Raw genomic sequence first — 13,434 nt, 5'->3', positions numbered from 1 at the left:
CCTTCCTGATGAAAAAGCTGTGACTCACGCCTCCCCGTGTCACTAGATGGCGCTGGAGAGTAGTTTGGTTTTGTTTTCTGGAGAAAGCCCTCTTTTGTTTTCTTCTGGGCTGGGGTAGGGATTCCTCATGCCGGGTTGGGGGGATTGCTCTTCCGAGTTCCCTCCCTGGGGCCACATCGCCTTGAGTCTTGAAAACGTTTTTAAGTTTCTGGTGTCTTTGTTTGGGGAAGCCCACACTGTTCTCTTTAGAAGGGTGATGATATTGGGAAGACATTGGCACGTTGGAAAGAACATCTGATGGGGTGTCAGAAAAACCTACACTTTAATCCTAGTTCCATCAAGAACTCTGTGTGACCTGAACACGTCCTCTGGGCCCTCCTGGCCTCAGTGTCCCCACCTGCAAGATTGAGGAATCGGGTCAGTCAGTGGTTCTCAATGCTGGCAGGGCATGAGGACCCCGGGGGGAGTGAACATCAATGCTCGTGAATCAGAACCTCTAGGAGAAAAGCTTGGAGAGCCCCAGGTGATTCCGATGCAGTCTGGGGAGGACCTCTGGGTCAGCTGGTCCCTGAGGTCTGTTTCAGCAGTAAGGGGCTCCGTCCATTACCAGCTGGGGGACCTGGAGCAAGGAACTTTCTCAAGCCCCAGTTTTTTCATCCTGTAACGTGGGATTAATGATAGTGCCTGTCATCACACGAGGTGTAGGCACGAGAGGAGGCCGTACGTGTGAATCACCCAGCAGAGGGCCTGGGCACCCTGTCATGCTTCTGCTTCCTGGACCAGCTGTTCTCAGATTGTGGGCAGCTGGGGGACATCAAATGGAGTTTTTCGTAGGAGATCTGCTGCCCAGGGATCCCCAGCCAGAGCTTCCGGATTAATGGGGCTGATTCAAATTCCTGGGACGGGGGAGGCCCAGCTCTAATTCCTCGGAAACAGCCCCCAGCACTGCACTCTCTACACGCTCAGCAAATGTTCGACTGAAGAGCTCATTTGATTAAGGAAAGCTCTAGGAGAGAGTGACCCCGGAGCTGAGCTTTGAAGAACAGCCAGGAATTAGCAAGCCCAGGCTGCGGGAACAGCGAGTGACATGTGGGGACACGGAGCAGCAAGGGCTGACCGTGAACCCTAGAGCTGGCCATGGTTCACTTACAGAGCCCTCCTTCCAGCAGGCCCTGCAGGACAGGGAGCCAGGTGGACACGTCGCCTGGTAGGGAAGCTGCAGGAGACGAGAGCAAAAGCCACACCCGGAGTTCCAACGGGAAGAAGCAAGGAGTCTGAGCTTTGTCCTACATGTTCTGAAAAACCCTGAGAAGGTTTAAAGCAGGGGAGTGTTAGGATCAAGCCGCTTTATGGGAAGCTCACGTTCCCGGTGGGTGTTATATGGAGCCGTGGGGGCGGGGCAGGAGGAAGGAGGGGAATAAGGAAGGAGATCTTTGGGGCGGTCAGTGCACTCATCCAGGCCAGGAACAGGAACGGGAGGAGGGAGCCGATTCAGGAGCCATGAGAGGGTGGGCAGATGCTTGGTGGCTGAGTGTGCTCGGTGAGAAGGAAGCCGAAGAAGCCAGTGGGAGGCCTGGTAGGACGGGGTCAGGGTGTTGGGGCACGTGGGGCCTTGCTGGCCAGCTGTGATGGCTTGGTTCTCACTGAGTAACTCCGGCAGCTGCTGTAGGTCTGGAGCAGCAGAACATGCTCTGATTTGGGTCTTAAAGGACGCCTCCAGCCCGTGTGTGAGATCAGGGGGAGGGTGGAAGCAGGTAGTCATCAGGAGGAGGTTGAAACCGTCCAGCGGTCTCTGGGTCCAGTGGTGGCGGTGGCGGAGGGGCGGAGAGGTCAGTCTGGACACATCCCAAAGGCAGAGCCACGGGGCTGCTGATGGATTGGCCATGGGAAAGAGAAGGGAGTCATGAGGACTCCAGGCTTCGTAGCCTGAGCAATGAGAGGGCTGCGGCTGTCTCTTGGGGGACTCGGGAGATGGACAGGGTTGAGCTGGGGAGTTTGGGGTGTGTGGGGTGCTTGCTGGCCATTGAGGGGAGCTGTCATATGGGCAGATGTCAAGCCTAGAGGGGAACCTGAGAGTCACAGTGCACGATAGCGTTCAAGTCAAGGGACATCCTCATACCCATTGGCTTTGGCAGTGGAAGGCACCAGCAGGCATCCTTAGCCACTGCAGCCTCAGAGGGGTGGTCTGGGTGGGAGCTGGAAGGCAGTGAGTGAAGAGGAGGCCAGCATGGGGCAGGGGAGTGGAGTTGGTAGACGGAGTAAAGGTCAACGGCCTGCATCGATCAGCTCAGGCCACCATAACGAACACCACAGACTGAGAGCTTAAACAACAGACATTTACATCGTACGGTCCTAGAGGCTGGAATTCCGAGCTGGGGTGCCAGCATGGTGCGCTTCTGGCGAGAGCCCTCTTCCCGGCTTGCAGATGGCCAGCTTCTTTTCTGTCCACACATGCTGGGCCAGGGGAGGGGCAGAGAGCTCCCTGGTGTCTCTTATACAGATGCTACATGCGCGTGTCGCTGAACAATAGGGACACGTTCTGAGAAATGCGTCATTAGGTGATTTCGTCGTTGTGTGAACGTCACAGAGTGAACTTCACAAACCTCGATGGTACACCCTACTTCATACCTGGGCTGTATGGGACCAATCTTATGGGACCACCATCGAAGATGCAGCCTATTGTTGACTGAAGTGTCATTACGTGATGCATGACCATATTCCTGTCTGGTCAGGGCCCCATCCTTATGACCCCATTTAACCTAAATGACTTCCTTAGAGGTCTCGTCTCTAAAATAGTCACAATGGGGGTTAGGGCTTCAACATATGACTTTGAGGGGACACAAACATTGCATAAAACCACCTCACATGGCGGGGAGCAGCGCCCCAGGCTTGGAGCTCCCAGTGGGGCAAGAACCAGCCTAACGAGACAGGGTCGTCCTCAGGGTCCCTGGCCTGACAAGATAAGGCCCCTAACCAATCCTCATGCTGGAGAATCAGATAGAGACCACCAAAATCCACAATCTGCAGCCTCGGGACTTTCCCCAGCTCACTCATGTGCTCCAGCACCCAGGAGTCCACTGAAGGTGACCCCAGCCCCATTAGCATAGTAAAAATCACGCCCAGGGTGGAGAGCTAGCACGCCAATGATACACGCGTCCCATGAGGTGGCATGTTGAACAACAGCACAAGTGCAAGGAAAACGCCGCCTCTACACGCCATGACAAGGCCCTCCTCCCCAGCCTTCGCCTAATAAAAGCCCCACAGTCCCGCTCCCTAAGGAGCTGGTCACCTGCCCCTTTCCTGTCCACACCGGCTCCCTTGTGCCTCCCCTGTGCACAAGGTGATCAGCTTTTACTTTCTACTCCCATTCGCTGTGTCTCTTGACTTCCATCCCAGGGGACAGCAAGAACCCAATGTGCCGGTAAAATTTTGTTGACCCAGATGGGACTTTCTTGAGTCCTGGTCAAAGATTAGATGGGCCTGGCGCCAGACCGGCCTGGCTGCCTGAATGTGGACATAAGCAGCTGCAGCCGAACCTTTGTTTCAGACTCCAGCGTTCAGTAAGTCAGGTCGAGGCCTGGGAGCCAATGCCCTCTGACCAACCAACTTTCTTAAAGTCTCTCTTTTCCTTCTCTCTCTCTCTCATCCTCTTTAGGAGGATCTTCTCGCCTCTGGTTTCAGGAGCACCGTAAGCCCCTGGGTCAGTCGTTAGCCTGATAGTCTGGTTTGTCTGGTTTTGGAGCGTCTGCGTTCCACCTCTGGGAGCTCTCCTCTTCTGGGCCTGATCACCCCAGTGGCCCCAAGTGAGGTGCCCTCTCTTGGGGGTCTGGTTTCTGTTAATCTCTTTGGGCAGCTGGAGTGATTCCAGGTTGGCCCCCGGGTCATTCATCTGACTGACAACCTGGAGCCCTGTTTTGTCTCCTGTCAAGAAACTGTCAGGTATTTTTAGGCACCTACCGAGTCAGTCATGGGGACAGGAGACCTGTAATTGATTCTGTGAGCTGTCCTGCCGGGGTTGCGTGCTCCAGCATGGGAATTGTTGTTTGTGTGACCTTTCTCTTGACAGCCCTCAGGAAGAGGCCATGAGGGCAAGGCCTGATCACCTCTTTCCTTTCTTTGTCTGTCTCATTTGTCACCTCCTCTGTTGTCACCAAGTCGAGGTTAAGTTCAGGCTGGACCTGAGCAGAACCTGGATCTTCTGTAAAATCGAAACTTGAAAACCTTTTGCCAGGATTTAACTCTCAACCCCAGCACTGGGAGCCCTGGGAGCACTGGGAGCCCTGGCCCCTAGGCTGCTCCAGGCCTTGGCTTCTTGCCTCCCTGGCTTGCCTTGTGCTGGCTCAGGGACAAAGTGCCCGGACTGAACGGGACTTGACTAAATCTTATAACCATATTGATGCCTGCAGTTGGGCTCTGCATCTTTTCTCCCACCCACTGGTGGTCAGACATCAGCTTTACTGCCATGGGGAACACCCCAAGCATCCCCAGAGAATCACTCCTCGGGTGCACTTTAACTCCTTAAAAACACTTTCAATTTGATAGGTTATGCCCCAGAAACTCCACCTTGGAGAAAACTTGAGCGGTTTCTCTGTGCCTTTGTGATGTAGTTGGACAGGTAGATCAGCCTATAATGTCATTTAAGTTACAGCCCAATTTCTGAGAAATCAAGAGCAATTGCCCTTGAAAGAAAAATCCTTAGGGGCTGGCCTGGTGGTGTAGTGGCTAAGTTTGCACACTCTGCTTTGGCGACCAGGGGTTTGCAAGTTCAGATCCTGGACTTGGACCTACACACTGCTTGTCAAGCCATGCTGTGGCAGCATCCACATAGAAGAACTAGAAGGACTTATGACTAGGATACACAACTATATACTGGGGCTTTGGAGAGAAAAAAAATTCTTTGTAAGACTGGAAATGCAGCTCTAGAGGCAGTCCAGGTTCTACCCATTCCCCTTATCTCAAAGAGCTTGCAAACCCTCTGGGGACTATCTAACCCATCACTAATTCCTAGGACCTGAAAAAAAGAAAGAAAGAAAGAAAAACAGCCATAAGTGCACCCTCACCAAAAATCTAGCATCTTGAGTGTCTTCTCCACAAATATTGGTAAAAAAGTCTTAAAACAAAATTTAGATTCATAGCTAGGGAGCTTTGTATTATTGTACCTGATTCATGGCAGTAATTTTAAAACAATAGGTGTGGAGACTCTGTATATGTGTGTCTATATGTATGTTATATATGTGTGATATTTTACCTCCGGATGGTATAATTTCTAAAGAGCTCTATTCAGTTGGTTTAAAGTAAGCACTTACGTAAAGTATTTCTAAATGTAATAGAAACTAACCCAAATGTCTTTCAAGTTAACATGAAACAAAATTAATCTTTGTAACTGAAAGCTTATTTAAGATTGTTGGTTTGACTAAAATGGACACGTCCTCAGCATTATCAGCATTAGCTATGATGCAGACATGGAGCCTTTATTCTACGTTTATTGGTCAAATAAGCTGATGTCATTTCTATTACAAAACTGGTTAACAAAATAATAGCTTAAAACGATGGCTGATTTTGTCTAATGTCTTATGATGTTTTGTAGGCAATCTAAATAATTATCGGGAATGAGTAAACTAAATAGATGTGAAAAAGATAAACGTGTTGGGTAAATATTTAAAAATAATTATGTATTATGGCATATATATTTAAGATAACTTCCCAAATCTCTCTGGTAATTTGAAACTTTGAAGTTTTTCTAGGTAAAATTAAATGATAAAAAACTCATTGGATATCTGTGTCATTTTCAAATAAGTTAACATCCTGAAACATTATCACTAAACTTGTCTAAGTTTATCTACTTTTGGCTTATTACAAAGAAACTAACATGTTTTGGTCTATTAGCAAACATGTCTTGTATTTTTATTAAAAATTGCACTATGAAGTAACAAGTTTCTAGAAATTATTTAAAAAGTACTTATAAATTTGCCAAGCCACAGAATACTAATGCAAAGGACAGTTCATAATTGCTGTTTTTAGTTTTCACTAAGGTCTGTAAGGGTTAAAAATTCTAATTAGGGGCCAGTCCCCTGGCCGAGTGGCTAAGTTCGCATGCTCCACTTCAGTGGCCCAGAGTTTCCGCGGTTTGGATCCTGGGTGTGGACCTAGTACTGCTCATCAGGCCACACTGAGGCAGTGTCCCACATAGCACAACCAGAAAGACCTACAACTAGAATATACAACTATGTACTGGGGGGCTTTGGGGAGAAGAAGAGGAAGCAGAAGAAGAAAAGATTGACAACAGATGTTAGCTCAGGTGCCAATCTTTATAAAAAACCGAATTAATCTAAATAAATAAATTTTAACAGAAGAAGTGAACCGGGGGGCTGGCCCCATGGCCAAGTGGTTGGGTTCATGTGCTCTGCTTTGGCGGCCCATGGTTTCACCGGTTCAGATCCTGGCCATGGACATGACACTGCTCATCAGGCCATGCTGAGGTGGCGTCCCACATGCCACAACTAGAAGGATCCACAACTAAAATATGCAACTATGTACTGGGGGGATTTGGGGAGAAAAATCAGGGAAAAAAAGAAGATTGGCAACAGTTGCTAGCTCAGGTGCCAATCTTTAAAAAAAAAAAAAGAAGTGAACTGGTACAAAATTAGAATTTGGTTTTCTCTCTCTTAAAAGGGATAATTTTCTTAAACTCTTAGACTGCTCTTGATAAAGAGGCTATAAAAGGCTTTTCTTTTTTTTTTTTTTTTTGAGTAAGTCTACCTAGAAGACAGAAAATCTATGTTTTGTTAAAATAATTTCCTTCATTCAAAAAGACTGAGGTCTCTCTATTAAGGTTTTTTGTTTGTTTGTTTGTTTGTTTTTACTATTTTAACTCTGTTTTCCCTTGACTGTTTCTGTTGTTACTTTGATTGAGTGGATAACTGAGCATCTTTTCACAGTGAGCATTGTTTCCTATTTGACCAAGTGTTTTAAAACCTTTTGATATTTTTGACATGCTTCCCTCTCAAAAAAAAATTCAAATCCTGAATGAAGTCTTTCTTTTGACCTGCAAGAAGGAAAAAAAAATTTTTTTCTTTGAGAATTTTCTGAGGGCCCCTGGGACTTCTCAAAGAAATTTATTTTCTCTTCTTATAAATAAGGAGATACTAGTTAGGCTTATTTGGTATGTTAAATTACATGGGGAGCATTGTCAAATAAGTGATGATAAGTCTTCTTAGGTGATATTATGTAGATAAATGTTATTGATATAAATGTTTAAAATATTATATAACATTCCTAAAATTCTGATCTGTCCTAGTTGTCAGCCATAATTATAGTTATTATCTTGAAGTGTTGTATGTCACAGAAATAGCCAGGTTTCTTTGTCAATTGCCCTTTTGAGTCTTTTGTCATTTTCAGATATTTGCTGTTTTACTCTGATGATTTTGCAAACATGTTTCATCTTCAGAGAGATTCATGGAAAGGATCCGGACACTTACTCTAGAACACAAGTTTCTGATAAATTTTCAGATCATAAAACTGAACTGGGTAAGAAATTACAGAACTCTAACAGAGAAACTGATGGCTTCATGAAACAGCTAACAGAAGATTAAGATCAAGAATCAATTACACAGGACTGAATGAACTGATGAGGATGATTGTAATTTACATGACTTTTCATTTGAGATATTTTTTGATGTTTTGTTTCCAGATTTAAGGAAATCTTTTTCTCTTTTCTCCCGTGCTAACTATGACTTATAGCAATTTGGTAAATTATACCTTTGTAAGCAGATTAAAACATTTATCTTTTTCTCCCTACCTGATCCCTCCAGAATTTGGAAACTTTTGGTGAGTGAGTATTGTTTTATGGGAATATAGTTATTTGCATAAGTTCAATAAGAATCTGTTCTCCTTATAACAGGACACAATTGGAAACATTGGTTATAATACCATTCCAATTGACTGGAATGTCATATTTGAGAGAAACATGCAGACTCAGATATGACAAGACAGGTTTTGAGGAATAAAGATTGACTTTCTGGAATAAAGCCACTTGGAAATATTGGCCTGGTACCTTGTTTACAGAGTTCCCAGCAACCTTGCCTGGTGAGTAAAGAAAGGCACTCCTCTGGCAAGTGCCGGAGGCTCAAGGGTCTGTGGGTATTGCAGGTGGAGTCTGACAAGTCCTTGGCTTTTCTTGCCCTGGCCTTGAGAGGCCTTTAAAGTTCCATCTGAGATTCCTTATAAAAAGCTCCAGCAAAGCAGATTTGAAAGAATCTATATAATCAATTGCTATTCTTACTGTACTTATATAAATAATTGGACAAAGTTCTATTGAAACTAGACTTATTTTGCAAACCAATGAGTCTTAATTGGCTATCTTTGGTAAAAATGAGGGTGATTTTAGAGAGAAGAATTATGTTTCAAAAGAAACTATAGCACACATTCATAGATATTAGATTCTAGTTCTGATAATTATTTGAGGTTTTTGTTTTCTATCTGTAAACTGGACCAGATCCTGAATTCTTCGAGTCTCCTGAAATATCTGACTACAAGTCTCCAAACTAATGTTTTCAATTTTTTCCCATCATTTTCATTTGGAATCTTTAAGAACTGAACCTGCCCTTTTTCTAAAGCCCTGCAAACTGAAGCTGGACAAGTTGATATAAACTTGATATAAGAGAGATTCATGTCTGTTGCTGTATAAGCCACTCAAAAATATACCTGAACACCTGGTGACATCATCAGAGATATTTCAATCTACAAAAGATGCTTCAACTATGACATCTAGAAATCTTATAGGCTGGCTGCTCCCTGAGTTCAGAAACTGGTTTATAATTTGCTCTGACCATTAACCTTGTTTTCTTTTTGTTTCACTAGAAATGATTTATGTTAATAACTCAGGGGAGGTTGAGACCAATATCTCAGAAATCTATGCACAAGCATCCTGGCTTCACTGATATAAACAAAGAACAGACCCCAGTCGGGCATGGTCACTGATCAAGGGTGCACTGTCATCCCTCATCTGGTTCCTTCCCTTCTGGGGACCCCTGGTAACTATCCTACTCTTATTAATTTTTGGTCCCTGTCTTTTTAAACTTTTGTCAAGTTTGTATCCCCTAGGTCCCAACAACTCCATGTTAAAACGATGGTCATACAAGGATTCCAGCCACTTCCAAGGGCTGACCCACCTGGTCCTCATTCTCATTCCTACTGGGCCCTGCAACAAGCTGAAAAAGATTTTACTCCTCCTGGATATAGGGCTCCCTTCTCAACACCCCCTGTCAGCAGGAAGTAGCTTCAGAAGAAGAGACCTTCACCCATGGTCCTTAAGATTAAGGAGGATAAAATCTCTCAGTGGGAATGAGACAAGAACCAGCCTAATGAGACAGAGCCATCGTCAAGGCCCCTGGCCTAACAAGATAAGACCCCTAACCAATCAGGAAGCTAGGAGAATCAGATAGAGGCCATAAAGATCTACATTCCCAAGTTTGGGGACTTTCCTGAGCTTATTATTGCACCCTAGCACCCAGGAGTCCCCTGAAGGTGACCCTAGCCCCATTAGCATAGTAAAAATCAGACACCCAGGGATGCAGAGCTAGCATGCTAATGATACATGTTGTCACATGAGGTGGCATGCTATGTGACAGTGCAGGCACCTCTACATGCCGTGACAAGGCCCTCCTCCCCAGCCTTCACCTAATAAAAGCCCCACAGTCCCACTCCCTAACGAGCCGGTCACCTGCCCCTTTCCTTTCTGTTCCAGCTCCCCTGTGCCTCCTCTGTGCACAAGCTAATCAACTTTTACTCTTCCACTCCTGTTTGTTGTCGCTCTTGATTTCTATCCCAGGGGACAGCAAGAACCCAATGTGCTGGTAACACCTGCCACCATCTTCCAGCCTAAACGAACAACCCCCACTTGTGGAGCACAGAGCACCCCGAAGACTCGCCTGCCCCTCCCCTTCTAACTGGCCTCCTCCCCACGCCGCCTGCCTATTTATCAGGCCCAACCCAGAGACTTGCCCTCTGGGAACTTTTTCTTTTTAAAAACCGTATTGACACCAAACTCATCGAATTTTGTAGGTTAAATATGTGCAGTTTTCTGGTATATCAATTGTACCTCAACAAAGCTGTTAAAAAAACTCCTTTTGCCCTGTGGCTTTATAAATTTTTTAGTAATTACCCTATTGAGGTATAATTTATGTATAATAAGCTACATCCATTTAAATGCTACAGTTTGATGTGTTTTGACAAATGTTTGCTCTTGTGAAACTGCCACTGCAGCAGAGATACGGAACATTTTCATCACCCCAAATGTCCTGGCCCCTCCCTGCCTCTCCTATCTGCCCCCACTGCTCCAGGCTTCTTCCTGCCGCCAGACCTTCCTTTGCATTTTGCAGAGTTGCATGCAAACAGACTCATAGGGCATAAACTCTTCCGTGTCTGGCTTCTTTCACTCAGAATACTGACTTTGTGATTCATTCACGTTTTGTGTATATCAGTAATTTATTTTAATTTTGGAGTGTTATTCCAGTGTATTGACACTATCTTTTTATTATCCATTTGCTGGTCGATGGACATTTGGGCTTTCTGTTTGGGGCAATCATGAATAAATCTACTATAAACATTCACGTGCAAGGCTTTGTATGGACAAATGCTTCCGTTTCTCTCGGGTTAGTGCCTAGACGTGAAATTCCTGACACTCCTGGGTTGTAGGGTGTGTGCGTATTTAAGTTTCTAAGATACTGCCCAACAGTCTTCCTCTGTGGTTGGACCGTTCTGCGCTCTCCCCAGCGATGGGGACTCACTCCCAATGTGGGAGTAGATTCAGTTCTGCTATGTTCGCTCCTATTCTTGGTCCTGGGCTTTACGTTTAAATACACATTTTAGCTACTCTATTGTGTGTAGAGATCTCTCTTCATGGTTTAAATTTGCATTTCACTGATGACTAATGACGTTGAGCATCTTTTCATGTGCCCATTCACGAGTTCTCTTGTGAAGCTGTGAGTGTCTTCCCATTCCTGTTATCTGGAGACACGACTTCATGAAATCCCTGTGACAGGGGTACAAAAAAATGGTCTTCTTGGTTTGTTATTTATATGTGAACCTTATCCGTCACCAGATTAGACATTTCTCTGAGGTAGAAACAGGTTCTTTCTCACCTGTGCGCACCCTGCTCTGCCCAGCACAGCGGGCTTGGTGGGAATTCAGTGAAATGGTTTTAACTCCATGGGAAGACTCCAACTCGCAGAGGACGACTTGATGTTGTGGTTTGCAGGAGAGACACGGGTTCCCCAGTGAGCAGCTAGGGGCTTGAGGCCCAGCTTTCTCCCTACTTGCCATATGACCCCGGACAAGCCAGTTTCTTCTTCTAGCCTCAGTTTCTTCATCACCAAAATGTGGTGTGTGTGTGTGTGTGTGTGTGTGTGTGTGTGTGAAATTCCTCCCCATCTGTGCCTTGGGGTTGTTGTGAAGATCAAATATGATGATTCATGTGAAAATACTTTATAGGATTATTAAAATATCAGGGATAATTATTATGGGGCATGAAGATATTTCTGTCCTTCTGTCCATCACAAGCATCAGCCCCTCTTCCTGGCCTTGGGGACAAGCAGAGTTTCCCCCCTTTCCAGAAGACAGTGGACATCTGTAGGTCAAGGTGGATCTGGTCCCAGAAGGAGTGGGATTTGCAGAGTCTGTTCTGGGGCAGGAGCCACTGACAGCCGTCTGTTCGCCCCCCTCCTCCCTTCCCCTTCCCTCCCTCCTCCCTTCCTCTTCCCTCCGTCCTCCCTTCCCCTTCCCTCCCTCCTCCCTTCCTCTTCCCTCCGTCCTCCCTTCCTCTTCCCTCCCTCCTCCCTTCCCCTTCCCTCCCTCCTCCCTTCCTCTTCCCTCCCTCCTCCCTCTCGCTTCCCTCCCTCTTCCCTTCCCCTTCCCTCCCTCCTCCCTTCCTCTTCCCTCCCTTCTTCCTCCCCCTTCCCTCCCTCTTCCCTCCCTCTTCCCTTCCTCTTCCCTCCCTTCTTCCTCCCCCTTCCCTCCCTCTTCCCTCCCTCTTCCCTTCCTCTTCCCTCTCTCCAGGCAACTTTATCTTCTTTCTCACCCCATCATCAAAATCTGGTCCTGAAACACCACCTTCTTTGCTCTGGACTCTCCCGAGTCAATGTGCCAGCGCCAGATTGTGGGGTGAAAAACTTCAGCATCTGATGCAAACGGTCAAGCTCCAGCCACCCGTAGTCTGCGTTAGGAGGTGCTCTGCAAGGCCTGGGTGAGCACTTAGTGACAAACGATTCATCCCACGTGGGGAGGGTGGGGTCATGAGCCCCTGAGTCCCATCCAACCATTGCTTCCAGGCCCTGTCTGGGGCAGGCACCCCCCCGCTTCTCCATAACCTGAGTGCCCCCCCAGACCCCACCAGGTTCCCTCACGGCTGCGCCCAGCCCTCCCCACAGGTGTTTGCAGTTGGGTGATTTGGGCCCAAGGCCCACACACCTGTGCTTCCGCTGGCTCTACGACAGCTGCTCTCTAGTAAGACGAGGCACACGTCTTGTTCCAAAGTCCAAGTGCAGAGGAGAGAGGTGACGGGCTGTTGGGCCTGGAGTGGGGCCCCATGTCTGCACACCAGTCCTCCTGCCCTCCCACCAAACCCAGACCCCAAAGCCCCATTCTGGGGAGCTGTGCTAGTGTGGCTGTATGTCTGCGGATGAAAAACTCGTGGAGAGCAGAGGACGTGGTGGCCCTTGCCTGGGGAGCCCCGGAGGGCTGCCCACTCTTTGGAAGGCCGGTCCACCAGCAGGCCACCCGATGGGCCCTCTGGGAGAGCCCCCAGGGGCCAACCCCCTAGGCCAGACACCCCATCAAGGAAAGAAGTCAGCTGTGTCCATCAGTGTCACTGCACCACGTGGGGTGTGCACACGTCCCCACTTGCTCATCAGCAGAGGTCAGGAGCCTCTGCTCTACCAGCCCCGTTCTGGTTTGGGGACATAAAACTGAATCAGACCTGCCCTTCCTGGAAACGTGGCCAAGCCAGGAAGATGGACTTACAGACAGACAATTATGGACGGGGCCAGAGACAGAGGAAACTCTTGATGGAAAAGAGGTGCCTGAGCTGAGACTTGAGGTACATGTTGGACCTGGCCAGGGGCAGAAAGCTCCTGTTTATTCAGCCTTTCGGATGCTCTGTCTTTCTCTGTGTCTTAAAACCTGCAAGAAGGATGAAATGCCTGGCTCCTAGCTCTTCTAACTGCTCATAGCCACCACGACATGGAGGACAAGTTGGTCCCTGGGCACTGAGATTCTGCAAAGATGTTCAGCAAGGTCACTCAGGATGAAGCACAGCATTCAGCCTTATTCAGCGCAAGGGTTAGGGGCGTCTGTTCCACCTTGACCACAGCAGGAAGAGATTACTACTGCTAACAGCACCCAGGTGTCTCCCTTTCCTCCATGGCCCCGGCTCTCTAA

General features: G+C 47.3%; 1 long non-coding RNA gene across 1 annotated transcript; it reads left to right on the top strand.

The window, feature by feature from the left end:
* The first annotated feature begins 2,028 nt into the window (after window positions 1-2,028).
* On the top strand, window positions 2,029-10,863 carry LOC138921199 (uncharacterized). The gene is made up of 3 exons (XR_011433566.1): window positions 2,029-8,085; window positions 8,860-9,032; window positions 9,830-10,863. It is a non-coding gene; the product is annotated as an uncharacterized lncRNA (long non-coding RNA).
* Window positions 10,864-13,434: the final 2,571 nt, after the last annotated feature.

Source organism: Equus caballus, chromosome 28 (assembly GCF_041296265.1).
Source record: "Equus caballus isolate H_3958 breed thoroughbred chromosome 28, TB-T2T, whole genome shotgun sequence".
Classification (NCBI taxonomy): domain Eukaryota; kingdom Metazoa; phylum Chordata; class Mammalia; order Perissodactyla; family Equidae; genus Equus; species Equus caballus.
The sequence above is the reverse complement of the archived record's forward strand: the minus strand, read 5'-3'. Positions and strand labels throughout refer to the sequence as shown.